Source organism: Chrysochloris asiatica, unplaced genomic scaffold, assembly GCF_000296735.1.
Source record: "Chrysochloris asiatica unplaced genomic scaffold, ChrAsi1.0 scaffold00105, whole genome shotgun sequence".
NCBI classification, from domain to species: Eukaryota; Metazoa; Chordata; class Mammalia; order Afrosoricida; family Chrysochloridae; genus Chrysochloris; species Chrysochloris asiatica.
Genome location: NW_006408623.1, coordinates 4,180,474 through 4,206,059, shown reverse-complemented (window position 1 = coordinate 4,206,059; position 25,586 = coordinate 4,180,474).

Below are 25,586 nucleotides of genomic sequence, written 5' to 3'. Positions count from 1 at the left end.
CCAACGAGATGATCAGCCAGGTGGCATCATTGATGGACTCAAGTGTGGTAGCGGTAGTAAGGTTGGCCCAGGATCAGACATTGTTTCGTTCTGCTGTGCGTGGGGTCGCTATGAGTCGGTTCCGACTCGATGGCACCCCTGACAACAACAACAACAACAACAAGGTTGCTAAGACTCAGGATTGACTACACTTCACTATCCTAGGAGTCCTGGTGTGGCACTGTAGGATAAGCACTGGGCTGCTAACTCATGTGCAAGCTAACCCAAATTTGGCGGTTCAAACCCAGCAGTAGCTCCCTGGAAACCCTGTACTAGGAGTTGGAACTAACTCCGTGGCACTTGACGACAACAGTAGCCACATGACTGGGAGGAAGGCAAGGGATGCCATCAGGTTGAGGGTGTACTATTATTTTATGTAAGGTGTGGCACCTCAGGGTCAGCAGTTCAAATTCACCAGCCGCTCCTCAGAAACCTTTTCAGGGTTGCTGTGAGTCGAACTTGATGGCAAGAAGAAAGAATAAATAGTACTAGTTAGATTATAGTCTGGCATCCACTGTCAGACTCAGTGTGATTTCAAAGGAACCATTGTTTCTGCCCTACCGCGTCACTGTGAGTGGGAATCGGCTTGACAGCAGTGGGTGGGTGGGTGGTGGAGGGTATTCGCTTCCATGGACTCATTCAGGCGGCATGAAGAATCTAAAACTGCCCAGAATTGCATCAAAGCTTCAAGTATGAGCTGCCGCTCCGGACCTCATTACCATCTTACAGATGACAAGGTTGCAGGGTGGAGAAGCTAACGGACATGTCCTATGCCAGCCAGGCTCCAAGGGGCAGCGCTCCTGACTGAGCACTCCACTGTATTTCTTTCCCAGTAATTATGAAAAGAGGCAGCCACCAGAACTTCCAGCCGTTCATTCATTTTCTCCATATTTATTAATGTTGATGTCTCTGCTTTCAATTTCCGGGGCTCTCTCCCTCAGTCTGTGACTCACCCCGCACATGTAGTCTCCCCACCAAACCACGCAGTTATGGCGGTGCAAGCAGCTGGCCTTCCACGGGGCAAATCAGAGGAGCTGGCGATTGCGCAGTGCAGAAAAAAGGCAGCCACCAGCAGAGGGCACTGTAACCTTTACGTGGTACCTAGAGGCCGACAGCCCCATCCATTTCCCCAACAGAAAGGTGATTTCTCGGAGATTTCCGTGCTCTTTGGCTCAGACGTTGCCTTCAGAGGATAAATCACAGTGGTTGCTGCATATTATGGAATCCTTATGTGCTCTGCTAGCATATTGCTGTTGAAAGAAAACAAGCCGCTTCCAGGCGTTTTCCCTTCCATACAGAGTGATGGATGGGGCCCGTGGAGGCTGCCTTTTTCCCGCAGCACAATGTATTTCTTTTCTCTCTTTAGAACCTGCCTTTCAATTGATTCCGACACTAAAATATATTAAATAGTGTCAGAGAGAGGTCAGCAGATTGCTTAGAATTGCAAGCAAAACCCCTAGTCCTCCTGGCCCTTGCTGGTTTTAGCTCAGTGCAGTGTGGGGTCAGCAGCTCAGTCCACTAGAAGCAGAGAATTGGCTGAGGACGTGGAAAGCCAAACACTGCATTGTGTGATGGCAGCTACTTTTATCTCTAGTTCCAAGCTGCCACATGCCACGGGCTTCATCTTATTTTTCTGACGAAGTGGAGACGGATGTTTAAAAAATAAAGTGATTTCAACATAATGGCAGGTAAATGTGGTGTGGGTAATGAGCCAGCTCATTTGCAGTTCGGTCCAGTGGTTTTCATACTCCGTACATGGGCAGCGTCCTGGGGATGGGACAGAACATGGCTGATAACAGTCAGGTCTATCTCCCCTGTACATCTAAGAAGGGAGGCAGGGCAGTCATGTATGCGTGCTCTGGTCTCAGGAGGGAAGGAGTCTTGGATGGTATGCACACCACTGAGACTGTCTGGGTTCTACCTTACTCTTTCTCCATGGAAGCCCATCCTTTCTCTGGGTGCAGTTTCCTCATCAACCAGTTGGGACGGAATTTACAGATTTACGAAACTAGCCCATTCTCCTGTGGCTCTGCGGGTTAATGCGCTGGACTTCAGGGTCAGTTCTCACCCCAAGGTCGGCAGTTCAGGCTCACCAGTTGCTCCTCAGAAACCCTGTCCAGTGTTGCTATGAGTCAGAACGGACTCAGCCGCACTTCACAACAACAATAACAACAATAAAGAAACCAAAGGCTCCTTCACCTCTTTTTTTCCTGCCAGCGGTTTTCTCAGGGGATAGTCACTGCTCAGAGCTCAGTGAACACCCTTCCAGAATGTCTTTGAGTGCACCCAGACCTCCCCCGTCCATGTAATATATTGGTAACCACTCTCAGTGTTTTTGAACACTTCCATGAGCACACTGCCTGGCGTGGTCTTGCGCCTGTAATGCAGCATTCACGCTCCTCCAGGAGAGAATGGGCAGCCACCAGCTTTATCTTGACAGGGTTCCATCATCCGGGGGCTCATTTTCTACCTGCATAAATAAGACTGGTGAACACCTCACAGGTATCCCTGAGTGCTGGAGAGAAAGGTGTGTGTAGTTCTGTGTAGTATCAGGGAGTCCTGATGTGGCACTGTGGGATAAGCACTTGACTGCTAACACCAAGGTCAGCAGTTCAAACCTACCAGCTGCTTCCTCAGAAGCCTTGTGCAGATTTGCTGGCACTCAACATCAACGACAAGGGCTGGCACAGGAGAGGCAGTGTCGGGGTGTGTTGTACACAGAGTTGCTATTCTTTGGAACCAACTTGATGGTACCTAACAACAGTGAAGTCCTCATTTGGTGCTTTTGGATAAACACTGGACTACTAACCACAAGGTCAGCAATTCAGATCCACTACCTGCTCCTCCAGAATCTTCTACAGGGTCGTTATGAGTTGGAACCCACTTGATGGTACATAACAACATGAAAGTATTACCAAAGAAGCCACAACATACCTTTGATGTTGTTGTTAAATGCCACTGAGTCAGTTCTTACTCATAGTGACCCTGTATTGGGTTTCTGAGGAGTGGCTGGTGGCTTTGAACTGCCAACCTTACGGATAGCAGACCAGTGCTGATTGCAAAGCACCAGCACAGGAGACTACAAATCTGAGGGAAATCCTTGTCTGGGGTCTCTATCCTCCCTCAGCCTTCCTTAGAGGTCTCCATGAGGCATCTGTTGAGCCTGGTGGGGTACTGTAAGATAAAACCACAAGGCTCACAGTTTAAACCCACCAGCAGCTCTCAGAAATTCTAGACAGGGTCTCTATGAGTCTGAACTGATGTGATGGCATGCAATAGCCACAACATGGAAATCTATGTTTCTTCCATTTTTGCTTCCTTTTTTTGTGCTTATTCTGATGTTTTTGTTTCAAAAGTATTTAGGCTTCAGACTTGTCATACTCTGATATGTCCTCAGTAACATAAGTAAAACCGTATTCCCCAATGGGATTGCATCCACAGATATGGAGTGAATCCCAATACACAGGGGAGGCCTTCAAAAGTGTCTTGGGAAAATCCCATCATCTTTTCATTCCATGTTTGCACAAACTTTTTGAAGCCCTCTTGTATTTTGTTGTTGTTATAAAGAGCATCGAGTCAGTTCCGACTCATAGTAATGCTGTAAAGGGTTTTCAAGGAGCAGCTGGTGAGTTTGAATCACCAACCTGCGGTCCAGTGCATTATCCTGCAGTGCCACACCAAGACTAATTCAGTTCATCACAATGTCTGTTACGTGTGTTTATCCAGTCATCTGTTGGTTGACTTTTAGGCTGTTGTGAATAGTGCTATCATGAATGTTGGAGGAGAAGTCTGAGTCTCTGCTGTCAGTTCTTTAGGGTCTCTATCTAGGAGAGAAATTGCTGGGTCATGTGGTATTCTTTTAAAAAAAACTAATTAATTTTTGTTGTTGAGACATGCACAGCAGAAAATACACCAGTTCAACAATTTTACTGATACAATTAAATGATATTGATGATATCTCCCTCCCTTTTCTGAGTTGTTCCTTCCCCAGTCACAGAAATTCACGGCTCTCCCACTATTTTCTACCTAATCTTTGGAGTTACTGTTGTCGGTTTGATCCGATAGAGACAGATCTTATGAGAGCACAGTGCTCAAGGCGGACAGTCTTTAGCTAAGTTATTGCTTGGTTTTAAGAAAACTTCAGGGGATATTTTTTTGTTTAAAGTTTAAACATTACCTTAGGGCAATAGTTTCAGGGATTCACCCAGCCAAAATGGCCCAAGAAAGTCTATGAGAATTTGAAATTCTCTTCTGCATTTCCCCTGTTTTGATCAGGTTCTTCTATCGATAATTTGAGCAACATGTTCCATACTGGGAGCGGGTCACCATCTGGTTCTTCTGGTTATAAAACAAAGGAGGCACTTGTTCCTGGAGGAAATTGGCTACAGGTCCTTCTTCTCCTTTCTATTTCTGACTCTTTTTCTTCCTCTCTTGCTTCAGGTGACTAGAGACCAACTTCAAGGTACTTGTACCTTGAACGGTGACTTGTGAGCTTTTAAGATCCGAGGAAATACACAACAAACTAGGAGGTAAAACAGAAGCCCTGAACACGATATTGAGCCAATTAATGCCCCATGAGACCTTGACCCCAAACCAACCAACCGAATACCAGGAGGTGTTTAGTTGAACCTAGACCACCTCAGCAGCTGTTCTTTCTCCTCTTTGCCATTGGTGTAAGTATGTCCATAGGGTAATTTTTTGACAGGAGATTTTTGAAGAGGAAAAAGTTTTAATGCCCAGAAAAATGGCTATGAAGCAATGGGATTTGGGGAAGCAGAATTCCTGGCCTGGGAGAGGCTGGCTCTGCTTGTTTAGAAGGGGGCCCACTGCTGCTCTGAGCCTCTGAGTCCCAGAATGCCTGCAGGAAGTGTGTCAGTGCCAACCACAGGATAGACTTGCACATCCCTTTATTCGTGATGGGAAGTGTTACATGTCTAAAACTCATCTTCCAACCCGCTCGTTGAAACAAAAGCTGCATCCTAAACCCCTCTTCCCGTGGGTGTCATAGTCTACGCAAGGAAGTGATAGCCAGAAGGGGAGGCTTCGTCACCCCACTGATCTTACAGAAACTTATCAGAAGGGGACCACTCTGCATTCTTCCTTTGATGCCCATGCTTTTGGAAGAACACACACACACACACACACACACACACACAAGCATCCACTCACATTCCTTCTTTCATTTCACATCAGCCTGGCGCTGTTCACTCTTCTTTAAAGTAGCAGCCTACTGCCTTTCTTTTTCTAGTCCACAGTCAGCATCTAACATCACATCTCACATCATGAACATCAAAGCCTAAGTTGTCATTCCATGTTCTTATGGTTGTACATCCAGTTGATGTCATGTTTTCAATGACCTGAAGTTGCTTTCTCACATGGACCTCCATAGTCACAGTTGAGTGGAGACAAGTCCTTTTCAGTCAGATCTCATAAAGATAGTTGTCGTTGTTAGGTGCCATCGAGTCGGTACCGACCCATAGCAACCTTATACACAGCAGAACAAAACACTGCCCGATCCTGGGCCAACCTCACTACTGTTGCCATGCTTGAGTCCATTGGTGCTGCCACTTGGTCACTCGATCTCGTTGGGGGTCTTCCTCTTTTTTCTCTTACCCTCCACCTTACCAAACATGATATCCTTCTCCAGGGCCTGGTCCTTCTTGACAATATGTCCAAAGTATGTGAGACGAAGTTTGCCCATCTTGGCCTCCAAGGAGCACTCTGGCTGCACTTCTTCCAACACAGATCTGCTTGTTCTTTTGTTAGCCCATGACACTTTCAATATTCTCCTCCAACACCATAACTCAAAAGCATCAATTCTTCTATAAGTTTTCCTTATTCACGGTCCAGCTTTAGCATGCATATGAGGTTATTAAAGATAATGAATATGAGGATATTAAAGATAATTAATTAAACATAATTAGTGGGTCAAGAAAACCATATATAGTTTATTATACTAAGTGTCCCACAGTGTAAAGCCCTGAAGAAGCAGAGGTAACAAAGATAGTCCATGTCCTTGGAGTGGACACATGCACTGATGGGAAGAGCCAGTTTACAGTAGGTTAAGCTACATGTCCAAGACCATTAGTCAGTGGCCCTTGAGTTTCAGACCAAGGTGATCTGATGCAGTATCTCTCTGTGTACCATGAAATGCCAGAGCACCAGGTATAAAAAGAAGATCCTATGGCTTTCAGAAAGGGAACCAGGACAGAGCCAAATGAACATTACCCAGAACAATATCAGATTTATCCAGCAACACTGGGAACTAAAGTCAGTGGCAAGACGCCTTCAATTTATGAAGGGAAATGATGTTCAACAAAGAAACACACCATCAGTCAGATTCCCAATCAAGTGTGAGAGTAGAATAAAGACACTTCGAATAAATAAAGCCTCAAGAAATGTAACTGCTGTCTTAGCTCTCTAGTGCTGCAGTAGCAAATGCCACGGTGGATGTCGTACAAACAGTTCAGGCCTCTGGAAGCCTAGGGAAAGGCTTCCTCTCTGTGGACTCTGGGAAATGGTCTTTGTCTCCTTTCAGCATCTGTAGGCTCAGCATTCCTTGGAGAGCTCCTTGCATCTTGGCATCAGTCTTCTGGTTCTTCTTTCTTAGTGGTACTATGCCTTTCTTTCTCTACTCCCGTCTCTCTCCTTTTATTTTTGTCAGATGACAGATGTTGCACACCACCCCCCTGGGAAACTAAGTTATACTGGATTAGGGTTGTGATGGAATTAAGGATATGGTTGTTGTTGTATGATACAGTCGAGTCAGTTCCAATCTAAAATGACCCTGTGCTCAACAGAATGTAGCACTGCCCGGTTCTGTGCCAACCTCACAGTCATCATGCTTCAGCCCATTGCTGCTGCCACTGTGCAAATCCATCTCATTATGGGGGGTGCATGTCTCCCTCATTTTCACTGACCCTCCACTTTACCAAGCATGATGTCCTTCTCCAAGGATTGGTCCCACCTAATAGCATGACTGAAGTATGAGACACATCTTGGCTTCTAAGGAGCATTCTAGTTGTCCACATATTTGTTCTTTTAGCAGTCCATGATATTTTAAATATTATTTTCCAACACCATAACTCAAATGCATCAATTCTCCTAGGATCTCCTTATTCACTGCCCAACGTTCACATGCATATGATACTGTTGAACTTGCTTCAGGTGCATCTTAGTCCTCAAACTGACATCTTTGCTTTCGCAATATGTCATTTGATTTCTTGACTGCTGCTTCCATGAGTGTTGATAGTGGATCCAAGCAACATAAAGTCTTTGACAATCTCAATCTTTTCTCCTTTAAGCATGATGCTATTTATTGGTCCAGTTTGGGAATTTTTGTTTTCTTTACATTGAAGTGCAACTCATACCAAAAGCTGTGGTCTTTGATTTTCATCAGTAAGTATTACAAAGATAGGGGACCCATTTCAGAGAGAGGTGACCCAACAGAATGTGGAAATCATTGGACAGTATCATTACTATCACATGCAAGTACAAGTTTGCTAAAGGGAATTTGAAAAAGGTTGCAATATTGACAGGGAACTGCTAGAGGTTCAAGCCAGATTCAGATGAGGATGTGGAACAAAAGATATAATTGCTGACGTCAGATGGGGCTTGGCTGAAAGCAGAAAATACGAGACAGATATTTACCTGTGTTTTATTGACTATACAAAGGCTTTCTACTGTGGCTTATGACAAGCTGTAGACAGCATTGTGGAGAATGAGTATTTCAGGAAACTTCATTGTACTCATGAGGAACCTGTATATAGATCAAAAGGCAGTTGTTGAGACAGAACAAGGGTATATTGACTGGTTTAAAATTAGGAAAGGTGTGTGACAGTGTTGTATTCTTTCACCATATTTATTCAGTCTGTACCCTGAGCAAGGAATCTGAGAAACTGGATTCTGTGAAGAGGAACATGGCACCAGGCTTGGAGGAAGACTCATTAACAGCCTGTGATATGCAGATGATACAAGGGCATCTACACTTAATTCTCTTAGTTGGTTTATCACATCAGATCGCCTCATAGGGAATTATCAATAACTGCCACATTACATTACTGTGTAACTGACAAAGCACTAGTGACCCAGCTAAATTGACACATATTTCAAGGGGACACAATTCAATCCACGACACTTCCCAATTCGCTATAGTGGTTTTTTTAAAAAAAGGTTTTATTGTGGATTATGTGATAGTTTACATGGGAGAACATTAGCTTTACATTCATTCTATCGTATATCATTATATACCAACATGGTCGCCAGTCAGAGCTCATGTCTGCTCATGTATTCCATTGAGTCTTAGTCTCAGAAGGGGATTTGCCCTGAGGGGACCTGACCACTTGCTTTGATGTCTCCTGGGCAAGCACCTTGCTTGTTCTTGTCGTAGTCAGTCAGACTGCCGTTACTGTTTTGTATTTTTCCTGTCGGTTTTTCTTTCAAGCACTATCTTCTGTACTTCTAGCTGCTCCAGGCTGGTCCAGTTCATTATAGTGTTTTGTTCATTATGGGATCCATCCTCCATTGAGAAAGAGGACAGCATGGAACACAGAAAACAAAGATGCCAAGGAGGAGGACAAAAGGACATCCAGGACAGCAGTCAGGCAGCAGGAAAGTTAGAGCACACAGGGAACACAATGCCACTGAAAATCAATATGAATATCCTAGTGGGTTGGATAGGGTAAGAATTGGGGGGAAAAATTGTCCCCATGAGTGAACGAAGCAAATAGGTAATGTTTGTTGTTGTTGTTATTATGTGCCATGGAGTCGGTTTCGACTCATAGCGACCCTGAACAGGGTTTCTGAGGCTGTAAATCTTTACGGGAACAGAAATCCTCCTCTGTCTCCCATGGAACAGCCGGTAGTTTCGAACTGCTGACCTTGAGGTTCACAGCCCAATTCGTAACCACTTCAGACAGAGCAGCAGAGGCATACTTTTCGGGAATAGAAAGAGAACGCATGAAGAACTCGGACGAAGAGTTGGACGTGGTGGGTGACTGGAGAAGAGGGACTGCTGCCCCTTTAAGTATTTGATTTTTAAACTATATGGATATGTTAAGTTGATGATGAAAAATGCAGTGGTTTCCACGTAAGATGCAGATTTCTGGCTTCTTTTGAAATCCAGAAAATATGACAGTTCAGGGCCGCCATCTTGCACAGCTGATTCTCTTGTATAACCAAACAGGCTGGCTTTCTTTGTTCCCTTTATCTGCTACCGTGTAGACATTTGAATGCACAGCCTGCCACTGAATCAACTGCCCCTGTACCCTTCTTGCCTGCCAGCCTATTTCAGAATTGGAGTGTGGAAGACCCCTTAGTTGTAGGAGCAGGTTTCCAGGCACGAGCGCTGAGGATGGCATCAACTGTTCTCTTGGGGTCCTCTCTGCTGCCCCAGCGCAGTGTCTTTAGACCACACAATCTTTAGAACTCCCCAAGTAGTGGATTCTGTCATTTAGAATTGACATTGATTTAGTGAAATCCCACGTCAAGAGACACAACTTGCAAACAAATACTTTCAAGTCAGGTCCCCTTAGTGAAGGTTGTCTCTCTCAAACAGATGGCATGTGGCCCCTCTGTTCTGCTTTTAGTAGCTTTTCCTATTGCAGTCCCATCGGGGTGGAAAAGGTGAAATCATCCATTCAGAGTGTTGTCAGTAGGAATTATGAAAAGTGTATTCTATGCCCTCGGAAGTCAGCACTCTGATTTTAGTGATGTGCTGCTCGGATCTTTGATCTCTGGGCAGATTGTGTAAAGAATGACTGTCCTTCTCATAAGAGGAACAAGATCAAGGTGGTCCAGACATTGGAAAAGAACAGTAGGGATGCTTGCTTGTTGAGGGAGTGAGAGGTGGGGTAGGAGAGGAAAGATGAGCAGCTGCTGGGGAGACCAGTTCACTTTCAGTGAGGCTGCATCTTGAGGACTTAGCAGGTTAGGAGCCGGTGTGGTAAATTCCCAGTAGGTCACTTGTTGAGGACACCCGGAAGGATTCAAATGAGAGGTGACGTTTATAAGCTTTTTAATGCCATGCGCGCCCTTCCTTCCTACAGCATGACACCAGGACTCCCAATAACAGCTCCTTTAGTAACTGTGTTACCAGGCATCCCACACGGACATGCTTTTCATCTGGCTGTTGTTAGCTGCTGTGCAGTAGGTTCCACACATAGCGACTTTATGCACAAAGGATGTAACATTGCTGAGTCCTGCGACCTCGTCACAATCGTTTTCATTTTAGCAAGTGTAAATGCTGAACAGACATTCCAGGAGCACTGTGGGAAAGAATCTGGCTGTTGGTGATTGGCATCCCAACAGTGAGCCAGTGACAAGGCACAGATTTGAGTGCTGGTCACATATAATAAATGAAGCCTGAGACAAGACGACAGTAATATGTTTCAGGCCTGGAAAAGGCTGGCACTTTGAGTTGCTTTGCTTATTGGGCTTCGCTTTCTTTATAAATCCGTTCTCAATGGGGAACATTTCTAAGACCCAATCATGTCCAAGGCTGCAGTGCAAACAGTCCCTTAATCTGCTGCAAAAGACCTCTATGAGGTGTTGAAGAAAAAAAAAGCAAAGATGCCACTCGGATCACTGGGGTGCACCTGACTCAAAGCAGGGTCTTCTCAGCCACCTCGTGTTGTGCAAAAAGTGCATTAGGAGGAAGGAAGACAGAGGAGAGGAAGGACTGATGCATTCAAAATGTGTTTGCAAAGAAAATTGAACAGACCACAGGTTGCTTAGAAGGAATATACAGAAAATGTCCTGGAGAAGGGACAATGACTTTGGAGATGTCAGCAGGAAAAATCAATCCTGTCTGGTGAAGTCCTGGTGGCTGCTGTGTGTCTGGGTGTCAGTCCTAACTCATAGTGGCCCCTACAGGCTGGTGGAGTCAAACTGCTGACCTTCCAGTCAGCTGCCCAACTGGTAACCCACTATGCTACGAGGGCTCCAGGTCTGGGAAAGTAAAAAGTCAATAATGAGGGGAAGCCTTACTGAGGTGGATGGATCCAACAGCTGTGGCCGTGGACTGGAGAATGCACGGTGATCATGAATACGTTGCAGGACTGGACGGGGTTTTGTTCTGTTGTACACAAGCCTGCCATGATTTGGAGCCAACTCCATGGCAACTAACAAGCACAACAACAACAAATGATTCAGTATTTTTCAAAACGTTTTCCAAGGCCCACCTGTTTGAGCATCACGCTCAGGACTTATTAAACATTGCGATTCTAGTGATCCACCCACGAAAACCTCCTGTGATGCTGTCTGTGCTTGGAAAGATACACAGAGAAACACAGAAACGTGAGGCAGCTGGGAGCTTCCATTGTGGCCTGCGGAGCCATAGGCTCAGTGTGTCCCCAATACCAACTCACTTGAACCCTGATGTTTGCATCTAGTGAGTGCCTCACAGTTTAGCTTCACCTTGAGTGACACCAAACTAGCTACTTAATCTACTTCAAACCCAATTTTGTTTTTCTCATTAAAGAAAGTGCTGGTGGAAAGAGTTGAATTTTAATCTTCACCTTCATTTAGTATGAAGGCCAAGGACAACAGAGCCACTTGTAAAAGATGAACAGATCATTTAAATACCTCAAAGCACAAATGCACTGCAGCCTTTTCAGGAAAAAAAGCCCTCAAGTATGAACTGAGATCTAATGTGGGTATGGTGACTCTGAGGATAAGCATTGGATTGCTAACCACAAGGTCCAAGGTTCGAGCCCATCCACAGCTCCTCGGAAGAAAAAACAAACTATCTGTTCCATAAAGATTTACAGCACTTCTAACAACCACAACAAGAATTGGGAAGATAGATAAAATCTGATGCTATCTCAAGTTATAAAATAAAAATTTTGGAATGATGAGGTCAGCTTATAATTCTAGAGCATGTGTTTCCCATCCTTAATCTCCGTCTCCATGGACTCCTGGTGTGGATCTGTCAGATCAGCACTGGACTGCTAACCACAAGGCTGTCAGTTCAAACCCATCACCCACTCCTTGGAAACCCTGTACAGGGGCTGCTATAAGTCAGAATGGATTCGATGGTGCTTAACAACAACACCATTAAAGGACGAGCATGCATGGTATTGAACAGCTTATTAAAATTAGTTCTTACTGAATCTCTCCTGGTTGACAAATGATCTAAGGTACTGGCTTAACAACAACATCTCCCTAACAAATCCCAACTTCTCTGGAATCTGGGAGGATACAATTGTTGGAAAGATGAAAGGGAGAGATGAAGAAGGAAACATGGGAGTTTACTGAGGTAGGGGGAAGCGGGGGAAGAGAAGAAGAAGAGGTAGGTGCTTGTGTGGAGCAAAACTCATGACTCCAAAAGAATGAATGGGAGTTAAGGTGGGAAAAGGACCAAAGCTTCATCAGTCATCCGAGGAGCATCTTCCCGGTGCTCCCCATACATGCATACCACGATTTGGTCCCAAGTGTCTTTTCTCTGCTTTATTACTTACTTAGTCAGCATTGGGATGATCTGCTTTAGAACAAAATTGGATGAATGGAAATCCTTGACTCTGGATAAAACCCTTCCAGGGACTCCAACCTCTTAAACTTGCTTTTACACATTGGATACTCATTCACCCAATAACCCAGGGAGGAGATGTTCTCACCCGTAGACTCCATTAGACCAGATGTTGCCTTCCTTTTATTTATATATTCCATTTCCTAAGTAATGCCAAATACTGAAAACTGACCATGCATAGGGTAGATACTAGGGTCAGGTGCCGATGTTCCTAAAATAAATGGTGGGACTGAGAAATATTCAGAGTAGAGAAGATGTTGATTGGCTAAGGCCATTTGGGGAAATAAATATAATTCATATGTTTGGTTGTTCTTTTAAGTGGGTTATTTAGCAGGAGTTAAAAAAATGTATGTAATTAGTGGTTGCAACAAGCTTAAGACACAGTTATTTTTAATAATACATCTGTGCAACTCAAACTCCTTTTTAGTTAACAAATGAACATGAATAATAATTGCTCCTGCTGAAACTTGTCATAACGATTTTATAAAGTCCATTTTCAGCCTTCACGACAGCACTGTGATGTGGTTATTATTCTAACCAGTTTGACAGATGAGAAAATGAGCAGTAGAGAGGTGAAACAACTTGTGTAGAGGCAGCCAGCTGGGAGCTGCAGCGCCAAGTGTGGTATCCCCTCTTCACATGCTTTGTAGCATTCCCATCAGACTTCCAGGGCGAACATCAGTGGAGACAGTAACAGGGAAGTTCATTATTTTTATCAAGGAAGGTATTATGACTAAGATCATTGCAGATTAACTTGGAAAAACTTTTAAAATGCTGTAGTGCGTGTCTTGGCTTACCATAAATCATGCTTGATATTTGTTTCCAATATGGATTTTTCCAATGAGACTCTACACTGGAGGAAAGACATCCTTCTAAATACAAATCCACCAAGACTTCTGCCTAATTGAGGGAAAACACATAATGAAGTGTGCCCAATCTTTTTCTTTTCTATAATGAGTCATCATGATTCCTTAACGTAGGAGATAAACGTCCCCTAAATTGAATGGAGAGACAATGGTGTGTGTAATAGAGTATCATCAGGGACCCAGGACAAGAATAACCAGTTTGATTCCCCAAGAAGAAAGGCAGCATTGTCTACATCTATCTAGTTCTGTCCATTTCTCCTGCCGTAACTCATTTGGCTGTAGAAAGAGGCGTTTCCAAGTCAATAGTTGTTGTTGTTGTTATGTGCCGTGGAGTCAGTTCTGACTCATAGCGACCCTGTACAATAGTGGGGTACTTGAAATGGGAATCCAATATGGCAGTCATCTTGCCAATGCTCAGCATACTCAGTGAGCCCCTGAGAAGGACACTGAGGGCCAAACACCAAGGCTCAGTCTCTGAATGCTGGATGGTTCCCCAGTTTGTGGCCAGAAACTCCCCTACAAGCCAACCACTCCTCAAAGGAAGGTTCTTGCTTCTCTTCTCTAGCCTACCTCTCCAGTGTTCTGAGTCCTGTTTGCATCACGTCATGTTTGTCCCCAGCTCCCAGCATGGTGACCGACAGGCGGTCAGTACTTAGCTGTTGTTGTTAAGTGCCATTGAGTCAGTTCTGATATCAACGCAACCTTCTGTAGAGTTTCCAACGGGCGGCGGGTGGGTTTGAGTTGCCGACCTTTCAGGTGGTAGTCCAGGACTTACCCTACCAGGACTTACCACACCTGGACTTACCACACCAGGACTTACCCTACAGGACTTACCACACCAGGACGCCTACAACTCAGCAGGGTCTGCCAGTCAGCGCTTCATCTCTGCCCCTCCCTCGCCCTAGTCCCCAAGCCCTGCCTGTTCACGTGCACACGGCCAGGGCTGCTCCTTCGATTTTTTCTTTCGTTCCTGCTCCCATTCCTTCTGAGTGCAGGCTTGTGTGGTTCACACAGGAACTCAGCTGTTCCATCATGGAGGCCATACTATTTGCCAACAGGTTTTTAGACTTGCTGTTTGTCATTTAACACATCACATTATAAAAGTATATAAAGTGTGAAAGCCTTCATATTCTTTTAGACTTTTTTTGGGGGTAAATATACTTATACACGAGTATGTATATATGTATATATGCATGCCTTTCCATATGGGAGACCCGGCTTCGATTCCTGGCCAATGCACCTCTAGTGCAGCCACCATATATCCATCAGTGGAGGCTTGCGTGTCACTCTGATGCTGAACAGTTTCTGTGGAGCGTCCAGACTAAAACAGACTAGGATGAACAGTCTGGCAATCTAACCCGCAAACACCCACCAGTGAAAATGCTCTGGATCATAACCATTCAATCCCATTTTGCATGGGGTCTGCAAGAGTTGGTGTCAAACTTGGTAACAACTGGCAACAACAAAAAATAGGTAAAGGACTCTAAAACTTTATAAATTTAGTGGCTTGCTCTTTATATCTTAGATGTACAAAGGGGCTTCAGATGTTCATGGGGAACTATCCCATCTTTTCACTCCATTTCCCCACTTTTTGAAGCCCTCTCATATTTTCATCTTAGTACATATGTTGTTTGTAAGTGTTGTTGAGTTGACTCTGACTCATAGTGACCGTGTACAGGGTTTCCAAGGAGCAGATGGTAGGTTTGAACTGCCAACCTTGTGGCAGCCCAGTGCTGATCCCACAGTACCACCCCAGGAGACCTGAGTACATAGATACATCTATTTCATTCTTTCTCTTATTGCATAATATTTTAATGTATGGACTAATGCACATCTTCATTAATTCAACAAATATTTATCGAGTGCCTTCCACATGCCAGCTGTTATTGGTGCTGGAGAACAGTCGGTGAAGCATGGAGACTGTCTAGTGTGCCAGGTGGAGGACAGTTATGAACACAGCGCTCGGGGGAAGGAGTGTGAGGGGCTCTGCAGGGCTACTGCTTGGTACAGCATGGTCATGGAGGCCCTGCCTATTAACGCTTCAGCGTTATTTGTTTGTTGTTGTGAAGTGCCGTCGAGTCGGTTTCGACCCATAGCAACCCTGTATAGGGTTTCCAAGGAGTACCTGGTGAGCCTGAACAACCAACCTTGCAGTTCAAACCGACTTTGCAGTCCTGCGTATTAACCCACAGTGCTACCCCAGGACTATTCAGTAGAGGTTGAAAATGAAGGGAAGAGGTCAAAATACTCACTGCTGTTGAGCCAGTTTCAACTCAAAGCAACCCTGTAGGACAAAAATGAAGTGTCCCATTGAATTTCCAAGACTGTAATCTTCACAGGAGCAGACGCCACATCTTCCTTCCTTGGAATGGCAGTTGGATTCAAATCGCTGACCTCAAACTGCGTGCCTAGCCACTGTACCATCAGTGCTCCTCAGGGAAGACATAAAAGAAATAAATCAGGGAAGATAGTACCAGACAAGCAGTGGTTTGCTGGTAACTGTTTAACAAGCAACAACCCTTATTTGTAACATTTGCTGATTTCTGTGGTATAAACATTCCCCTTATCACTGATGTCCAGCTCTCTACAGGATATTCTTAGTATGCAGTTTAGAAGAGATGCACATGATCCGCCGGTTCAGCACCACATAGGCGGAGGGTATGCTTGGTCTAGCTACAGAGGGGACATGTGGCTGGAGTGGACTCAGCTAGGGAGAAGGAAATGAATGAACTGAAAAAGACAGCCTGGGGCCAGTCCATGTAGGGCCCAGTAGGCCATTGTGAGAACTTTGGTTTTGTCTGTGTAAGATGGAAAGACTGTGAAAGTTTTAACCAGGAGAGTGACTTGATGTGATATTTGTGATGTGTTGAGAAGAAACTGTAGAGGAGGGAGGTCAAGGCAATCCAAGGAAGCCACTAGTGGGTTGTTTCAGCAATCCTAGATCTAGTTGGTGGTGGCTTGGACACAGATGGTAACAATGACCTGGGTGAAGATATTGGATCATGGATGTGTTTTGAAGGACAATCTGATGGGAATTACTGATGAACTGGATAAATTCGGGGCAGAAGTAGAAGAGAAGAGACAACAAGGACTGAAAGGGTTTGGCCGAGCACCTGGAGGAATGGTATCACCTTTTAGCGGGGTTGTGAACACCGAAGGTGGACAGATTTGAGCAAGGAAAGCAGCAGTTAAGTTTTGGATATTTTGAGCTCAAGATGCCCATTAGAAATGCAGATGAAGAAGATGAATAGGCAGTTGGATATACAAATCTGGAACTAAGGTTGTAAATATGGAATCACCAGCACACAGATGAATGCTCTGGTCCAGGGAGTGAATACGGAGAGGGGAGAGATTAATGATGGCTTCTCTCTGGGCACTGAGGTTCTGACGTCTGGAAGATAAAGAGGAACCAGCAAAGGAACAGCAGAGATGGAGGAGGAGAACAAAGAAAGGAGCACACATCAGCAACAGGTGCGGGAGGGAAGCAGCTCCCAAAGGAGGAATAATCAATAGCATCAAATACTGCTGGTGGTCCGAATAAGATGAAGACTGAGGCAGTTTGAGCCATGGATGACCTTGATGGACGCCTTCAGTGGTGTGGTGACAGGGAAAGCCCGATTAGAATAAACAGCACAGAAAACACGAGGTGAGGAGCTGGACCCTGCCGGCTCTGATCTCTCGCGGGAGGAACTGTGTTGTGCAGCTCAGCAGACGCCTCACTGGGACAATGGCTGTGTGGGATGGGGTCCAGAGAGAGCTTGAGAACTTGATTTATTTTACTATCATGACAGTACATACATAGGAGAACAGTAAACTCCTAGTTCTTAATACAACTGTAAAACCAAATCGAATAATAATTAAAATACAAGTTCAAGTCACAAGAGTTTTATGACAGATGATGGGTTCTCCTGAACCAAAACAATCAGTATTAGGTTTCCAAACAGAAAGGCATATTTTAATGTTTTTTATTTGTTTGTATGTGTTTCTATTAAATAGTTTTTTAATGTGTTTAATTTAGTTGCAATAAATCACTTTTGGGAGAGAGGGGAAGGTAGGAATAAGGAGTGAGGGTGATGTTTAGGACTATGGCTAGGTCTAGGACTTTGTTAGGGTTAGAGTTAGGGTTTAGACTAAGGTTGGTGCTAGGGCAAAGGTTGGCTAGGGCTAGGAGTAAGTTTTTAGGGTTACAGTTAGGTTTGTTTGTATTCATTTGTTTTGACATCTATTTGATTTCCTTTTCATTGGGAAGTTCTGTAACTACATTATCCCCTTTTTACTTTAGGATTCCTTTTTTGTTGCTGACGCTGTATCAGTCTTGCTATTTTCAGTCTTACAGCTCTGCTTTACTTTGCATGTTTCTGTGTCTGGGCTGTCATGTATGTGAAGTTCAGGTTGCTGTTGTTGGTCCGGTCTGAAGAATTCCCTTCAGTATTGTTTGTAGGTGGGTCTGACTTTTCCAAATTCTTTTGAAGTTCTGTTTGTCTGAAAATGACCTAACTTCACCATCATATTTGCTGGACAAGGATACGTGATTCTTGGTTGGCAGTTTATTTGTTTTCAGTTTCACATATGTAATTTCATTGTCTTCTTGCCTGCACTAAACTGGGAAATCGGAGCTTAGTCTTGTTACTTCATTTTTCCTGAGCTGCTCTTGGGATTCTTTCGTTGTCTTAGGTTTTGAAAAGTTTGATTATGATGTGTCTTGATGTTTTTCTTTTGGAGTCTGTTCTGTTTGGAGTTCATTCAGCTTCTAGAATGGCTGGCTATCGTCTTGACTTTCATGACACTAGGAAAGTTTTCTTCCAATAACTCTTGAACAACATTCTCTATGTTTTTGTTTTTTGTCTCTCCAATTTTGGCATTCCTATCACATGTAAGTTATTCCTCTTGAGAGTGGTTCGCATAAATCTTAGGCTTTCTTCAGATATTCTGGTTCTTTTTTCTGATTGTTCCTCTTGTTAGGTGCCATCATTTGGGTTCGTACTCACAGTGACAGAACAAAACACTGCCCTGGCCTGCAGCATCCTTGCAGTTACTCTTGAACCCTTTGCTGCTGCCCTGTGTCAGTGGATTGCTTTGGGGGGTCTTCCTCTAGCAGCTGAAAACGGAAAGATTTGTTCCTCTAGAAGAAAAATATTTAAAGATTTTTCTTTAAGCTCGGTAATTTGGCCTTCCATTGATTCAATTCTTTTTCTTTGCCCTTTCAGTGTAATTACCTGTTTCTGAAGCTTTAATGTTAGTCTTCTGGCTTTCCAACCGCTGTTTCTGTATGGTTCCCATTTTTTCAAATATTTTTTTCAGTTTGTTGCCTAAAATTCTTCTTGTTCTTGTCTTAGTTTTCCTTAATTTCATCTGCAATTTTCTCAATCTTCCTCATAATCCATTGAAGTTGCCTAATTAGCATTCTTTTGAATTGCTTTTTGGGCAGTTCTGATACCATTTCTGGTGTTATATTTTCTAACTGTATTTTGGTCACTTGTTTGAGGCACTCTGTCTTTTTTTGTGTGTGTGTAAGCTGAAATTGTCTGGTTTTCCCCCAAGATATTGTAGTGTTATATTTATATTTGGTCGATGATTTTATATTGATGTGTTCTCAGTAGATGTGGCAGAGACTGGAAGTGTGAACACAGTTAGTTCTCTGTTCACTGTCTAGCATAGTTCATGGTGGATTCGTGTACCTCCAGAATCAAGGGCACAATGCCAGGCACCCATCCCCAGGCAAAACAGAGGCTTCAAAACAGGGGTGCCACTGGCTGCTGGGTTGGCAAAGGCAGGAAATATCTACCTCTCTGGCTACCAGGATGGTATGGGAACCCCTTGCTATCAACCTACAGCCGCGGTCCCTGCCCGCAGGTGGCTGCATCCATAGCTGCTCGAAGTAGCTCAAGATCGCTGTTGACACTGCACCATGGCAGCCCACAGTCCACCTGCTTATCTTCTCTTCATTCAGCTTTCTCATCCAGTCAGCACTCCGTCCTCCTGTCTGTCCTATCCTCTGATGCTCAGGGTTCCATGATCACCAGCTATATCTGTTTCTCTCAGGCTGCCATGTTTCTGTTGCAGAGGATCAGCTCAGTGCATCTGCTGACTCTGCCATCCTTCTCCACCATCTTGCTCTGATATGGACTTTTTCACCATGGTCTTTTGACTCTTACAAAATGATTGGGTGGGACTATGCAAATAAAGTGCTTGTGATTCTTCAAGGGGATTGGACAAAATTACAACAACAAAAAATGCAAATAAGGAGCATGGAACCTTGTTGGGGTGGAGCCATGCAAATAAGGTGTGTGGAATGAGGAAGTTGGTCAGTTTTGCCATCTCATTATGTTTCAAAGAGAGCAATCCCAGAGCAGTGTGGGGGACCTCACAACCATCAAGAAAAAAGATCCTGGAGTGCAGCACATCCTCTGGACCCAAAGTCCCTACACTGAGAAGCTGAGCTCCTTGACCCAGAGAAATAACTGTAAAGTGGAGATGGTAGGAGACAGGTGTGAATTGGTGTGATGGATTTCCTGACCCATAGAGTGGGAGAGCTGAGAACCTTAAGGCAAGAGTCTACCTGGCAGAGTGGGGTGCCTCGGGCATTTATTGGCGGAGCTAAAGGTCCTTGTAACACTTGCCTAAGCAGGGCAGAGGCTGGGCTCAGGGACCCAGGGGCAGACAGAGAGTGTTGTTTGTGAGTGGGGCTGAGAAGCTGTCCTAACTCATCCTGAATTATAACCTATTACTTTCTTAATAAACCCCACAATCATGAGCTATGATTTCTGTCTGGTCATTGCAACACATGGTGGAAACCAGCAGAAAGGTGGAGAATGCTGAGGGAGGGACAACCGGTGTCAGAATTGGGAGTGTTATCTGCTGGACTGGGTGACACCTGCCTGAGTGCTGGGGACTGTTCAGTAGCCACTTTCCATCCATGAAGCCCTGTTGCTTCTGAGGTTCAGTGCACACCTAGGAAGTCTGGGCACATCCATTGAATCTCTGCCCTGGTGGATCTTCTTCAGACTGCCTACCACCCCACAGCCTCCTTGAGCGCTTCAGCTGCTGATGCCAGTCTGACTGTACCCTGGAGCACTGGGACTGTGTGTGTGTCACCCGTCCCTGCTGTGGGGTTACTGTCACCCATCCCTCCTTGGGGTTATTGTCACCTGTCTCTCCTGTGGGGTTACTGTCACCTGTCCCTCCTGTGGGGTTACTGTCACCCGTCCCTCCTGTGGGGTTACTGTCACCCATCCCTCCTTGGGGTTACTGTCACCCGTCCCTCCTTGGGGTTACTATCACCCGCCCCTCCTGTGGGGTTACTGTCACCCGTCCCTCCTTGGGGGTTACTGTCACCCGTCCCTCCTGTGGGGTTACTGTCACCCGTCCCTCCTTGGAGTTACTGTCACCCGTCCCTCCTGTGGGGTTACTGTCACCCGCCCCTCCTGTGGGGTTACTGTCACCCGTCCCTCCTGTGGGGTTACTGTCACCTGTCCCTCCTTGGGGTTACTGTCACCCGTCCCTCCTTGGGGTTACTGTCACCCATCCCTCCTGTGGGGTTACTGTCACCCGCCCCTCCTGTGGGGTTACTGTCACCCGTCCCTCCTTGGGGTTACTGTCACCCGTCCCTCCTTGGGGGTTACTGTCACCCGTCCCTCCTGTGGGGTTACTGTCACCCGCCCCTCCTGTGGGGTTACTGTCACCCGTCCCTCCTGTGGGGTTACTGTCACCCATCCCTCCTGTGGGGTTACTGTCACCCGCCCCTCCTGTGGGGTTACTGTCACCCGCCCCTCCTGTGGGGTTACTGTCACCCGCCCCTCCTATGGGGTGACTCAGTGGCCCAGCTGCAGGGTGATTAGCTCCCTGCACCTTTGCCCCCTAAGGTGCTTGGCTCCAGGTGTGAACAGCAGGACCCACTTCTATCCAGCACTTCTGCGCTGGTGCTGTGCTTCGCTTTCCATCCTCCAGGATTGTCTAAAGTGAATGCTTTTAAAACCCTCTTTTTCCTTTGAGTGAAGGAGACCCTGGGCCAAGGTCAAACATTTGGTGCTCAGCAGTCTGAGAGTGGGACTGGCCAGGGCCAGGCAGGTCTTCCTGCTAAGTATGCTGACAACTGGCGGCTGGCAGCCCTTCTGCTGGGTGACTGAGTGAAGGAGTTGCATGAGGGGTGCTGTTTGAGAAGTGCGCAGCTTCCTGAATGTCTCCACCCCCCCACCCCCAGGACAGAATGCAGAAGGCTCTCCATCACACAGGAGTGGCAGCTCCCAGGCACAGCTCGGTGGCAGAATCATGCCATGGTGGGCAGAGGGCTTGACAGGAATGGGACCCAGCAGTCACAGGGCTGGGTTCTAGGATGCTCACCCTCGTCTTCCAACTACACTTATCGACTTGGATGAAGGGGAAGTCAAAAGAAAAAAAAAAGAGAGATAAATAAATAAAATGACTTTGGTCGGAAAACAAAAGTGAATACCCAGGATGAGCCTTTGTTGTTGTTGTGTGCTGACAAGTCAGTTCTGACTCATAGTGACCCTGTATAGGGCTTCTGAGAGGTGGCTGGTGGGTTTGAACTTCCAATCTTGTGGTTAGCAGTCCACTGTTTTATTCTATAGCCTAACCATTTTCAATTTGGATGCCCAGATAAAATAGTAGAAAGAAACGGACTCCGACGTCAACAGCAGCTTTTCTGAGGGGTGGGAATTGAGAAGGATTTTCAGTTTTGTTGCGCTTGTCTGGATTTCCAAATTGTGTCTCATCGGGTATGCGTTTCATTTATAATCAGAAACATATAGGACTTTTTGAAAATGACTACTGCACTTAGTATGCACGTTCACAAAGGAAATCAGACCCTTTGTGCTGGTATTCATAAGGAAGTCAATGCATACCAATAGCAACCAGACGAAAAGCAAAACTAGAAAAGATACAAACAAATACGTGTCCCTGCCCTCAAGCAGGACATCACCTGCCCCCTGTGACCCACGTGTCCCACGGAAGACAGAGCTATTCAGAAACTATTTCTCTACCTCTTAACTTGAGCATCTTCACTTTGAAAGAATCAACCGCCTGACAATGAATTTTTTTTTAAAACGATGTTAACAGTCAGTGTTATTTAGAGGAGGGGAGAGCCCATATCTTACCTGGAGATAAATAATTACAATCCATTGCTCGCTCAGTGCCCCATCCTTCTTGACTTCCAGTTATCAAACACTTAAATATTTAAAGCCTCGAATTAACTTGGAGATAACACTAAAACGCTCCAAAGTCCTTTACCCTGATAAGAAATGCGATGAATGGGTTTAAGTAAATGTTCAGCACGTGCCCGGAATATGTGGAGGGGTCTGCAGTGCTTGCCTGTGGGACTCGTGCTTTTCTGTCTTCCACTGAGGAGGGCTGGAGCTCGTTCAACACAGCCAGGGACACAGGAGCACGGGGATTCTAGGTGCCAGAGAACAGCAGGCGAGCCACAGCGCATCGGCACCGCCCTGGTCCTGCATGCTATACAGTCCCAAGGCAGTCAGGTGCTCTGGCTGATTTGGCTCTCACGATCACCTTGCCAGCCAGCCAGGAGACACCCGGGGTTGGGCTTACTGGCAAGAGTCTGATTTGATCTTTGACCCAGCCATTGCACTTGTTAGTTCTCATAGGTTGTGTTAGAACTTACCCCAAGGAGCTCTGGGGATGAGGTTAGGGTGTTCTGACAGGAAGTTCACTGCATCACACACAGTAAGTAAGTGGGGAAGGGGCAGGTCCTGGAGGAAAGGGAGTGGGGTTCACAGAGCAGAGCAGACAAACCCTCCTGGTGCAGTGAGTTGAATAAACAGTTTTTGGTTAAAACTCAGGCAAGGGAGCCTTCTTCCACCAGCCTTCTTACCACCTTGTCCCCCCTGAAGTTCTTACCAAGAGACTAATCCCCAGACCCCAAATCTATTGCTGTCAAGTCGATTCCCACTCATAGCGACCCTAGAGTGCTGAGCTGAAGTGCCCCCAGAGGGTTTTCCAGACAGTCATTACGAAGCAGATGGCCACATCTTTCTCCCATGGAGCAGCTGGTAGATTCGAACTGCCGACCTTTCAGTTAGCAGTCAAACACTTTAAGCTGTCATACCAGGGCTCCTTTTATCAGTAGACCAGTCATAGTGGTGCTGTGCAGGGGAGATGGTTTGACTTACAACAACCCTGCATAAGGTTTCCGAGGCTGTAAATCTTTATGGGAGCAGAAAGCCTTATCTTTCTCCTGTAGAATGGCTGGTAGTTATGAACTGCTGACTTTGAGCTGAGCAACCCGACTCGTAACCACTATGCTACCAGCGCTCCTTATCAGTAGACTAAACACCTGCAATAAGAAATAAAATATGAACCCCTCCCACTTCCACAAACCCCAGTGCAATATCTACCAAAGCTGGGTTTTATCTCGTTCTCATTCGCCTGCCGCATGTTCATGCTCCATATCTCCTGCGGAGCCTCAGGGGTTAAAGGGTGACCGGGTGACATCATGCTTAGCTGTCTTGTCAGAAGCACATAAAACACTTTTATTGTGCCAAGAAACTAGGCTGTACCTCTGGAGAGAGCTTTGACTGAATTATCCAGCAAGAAGAGGCCCTTGACTTCATCAGCCAGATATGAGGGTGCAAATGTTTCCCAGATGGAGGTTGGCTCCCCAGGTAGAGAAGCTGCTGAGCATCTGAAAGCCTCGAGTGGGTGCCCTTGGCCTTGATTTCTCACCTGTTGAGCTCACAGACTACTGCTTCGCATCCATCTCTTGGAAAAATAACAGGACCACCGCAAAGTTGGCATGATAACTGGGGACATCATACTTACATTCTGGATGGTCCGAATGGAAGGCAGAGAATGATTTCTGCCATCCCATAAGCCTGGTGTTGTACTTAGGCTGGGTATAAGGACATGGCTTTTCCAGTGTGTTTCAGGGGTTGTTAACCTTAATCTGGGCCTTAAGGGTCTGTGAAAAGTTGGGAACTTCCAGTGGTATTATCTGCGTGCCACAGGCATAGGTGGTCCCGTACATTCACAGTAGAAAATGCTTGTTGCATGCTAATTCTGTGTCCAGTATTCCAGTCTGCAGATGATTGATGCTAATTTTGTATCTTCCAACTTTTGTGTTCCTTTTGGTACTTTTGTGGTTGAGAGGAATTTGCATAAAAAATTCAGCTTTTCAGTTTGGTCCTCATCATTCAAACTGTTGCCAGATGATTGCAGGGCTTTGAGCCAGAATGGTTCATTTGAAGCTCTGTATTCAACTACAATGTGGATGTCCAGGTTCCACCCTCCTCAAGAGCTGGACTGAATACACTAGGGAAGTGGCCCAGGTGTTAATGTGCTTTAGAAGTTCTGCAGGTGGTTTCACGTGCTGGAGGTCTCATCAGACACACCCAGGATGCTAGGTCATTCTGAGGGGTGAGCAACGACAGACTCACGCTGGGTGCGCACAGCAAGGAGTGGGAGGCTGGGGGTGGGGACATAGGCTGTAACTATGAATGGCAAAGCACGGAAGTCAGCCTGGACATGAAGGGTGAGTGGCAGGTGATACCACTCAGTAGGTGATGCGCTCAGACCACGTGGGGCCCATGTGAGAAAGAGGCCCTGCGAGGGCTGAGAAATGGGCTTGCCTGGCAGCCTGGCAGTCATAAGGTTTGGCCAGGGCCAGGGTGGGGAGGCTGAGCTCTGCAGAGGGACTGGAGACTTCCCTAACCCCTGCTTTGCTAGCCCAAGAACCTATCATCAGTTCTCAAGTTCGTTGTAATAAAAATAATAATTATACTGATCATCAGTCTGCACATCGTGGACTTGTAGGCTAGCCCTGGTGCTAAGTGCTTTGCATGAATTATTTTATGTAAATATCAGTAATGGGATGGCTCATCCATTTGTTGGGTCTGATGTTCTTTTTACCGTAAAGCTCTTACCTGATGGATCAGCCCGCGCCATCCAGTTCTGCCTTGAGAACACAGGTCCAGCAGTACTCTGGCTCTGCCTCCACCCCACTTCTGTTACTTATCTCCTGCTGAGACTTCTGCAGCAGTCTCCCAGCTCCTCCCTCCTCCTTCCCTGTTTCCCTTGTCAAATCCCCATTCATTAATTTCAAGCAGCCAATGTTGTTGTTGTTGTCAGGTGCCATCGAGTCGGAACAGACTCATAGCGACCCCATACACAGCAGAACGAAACAA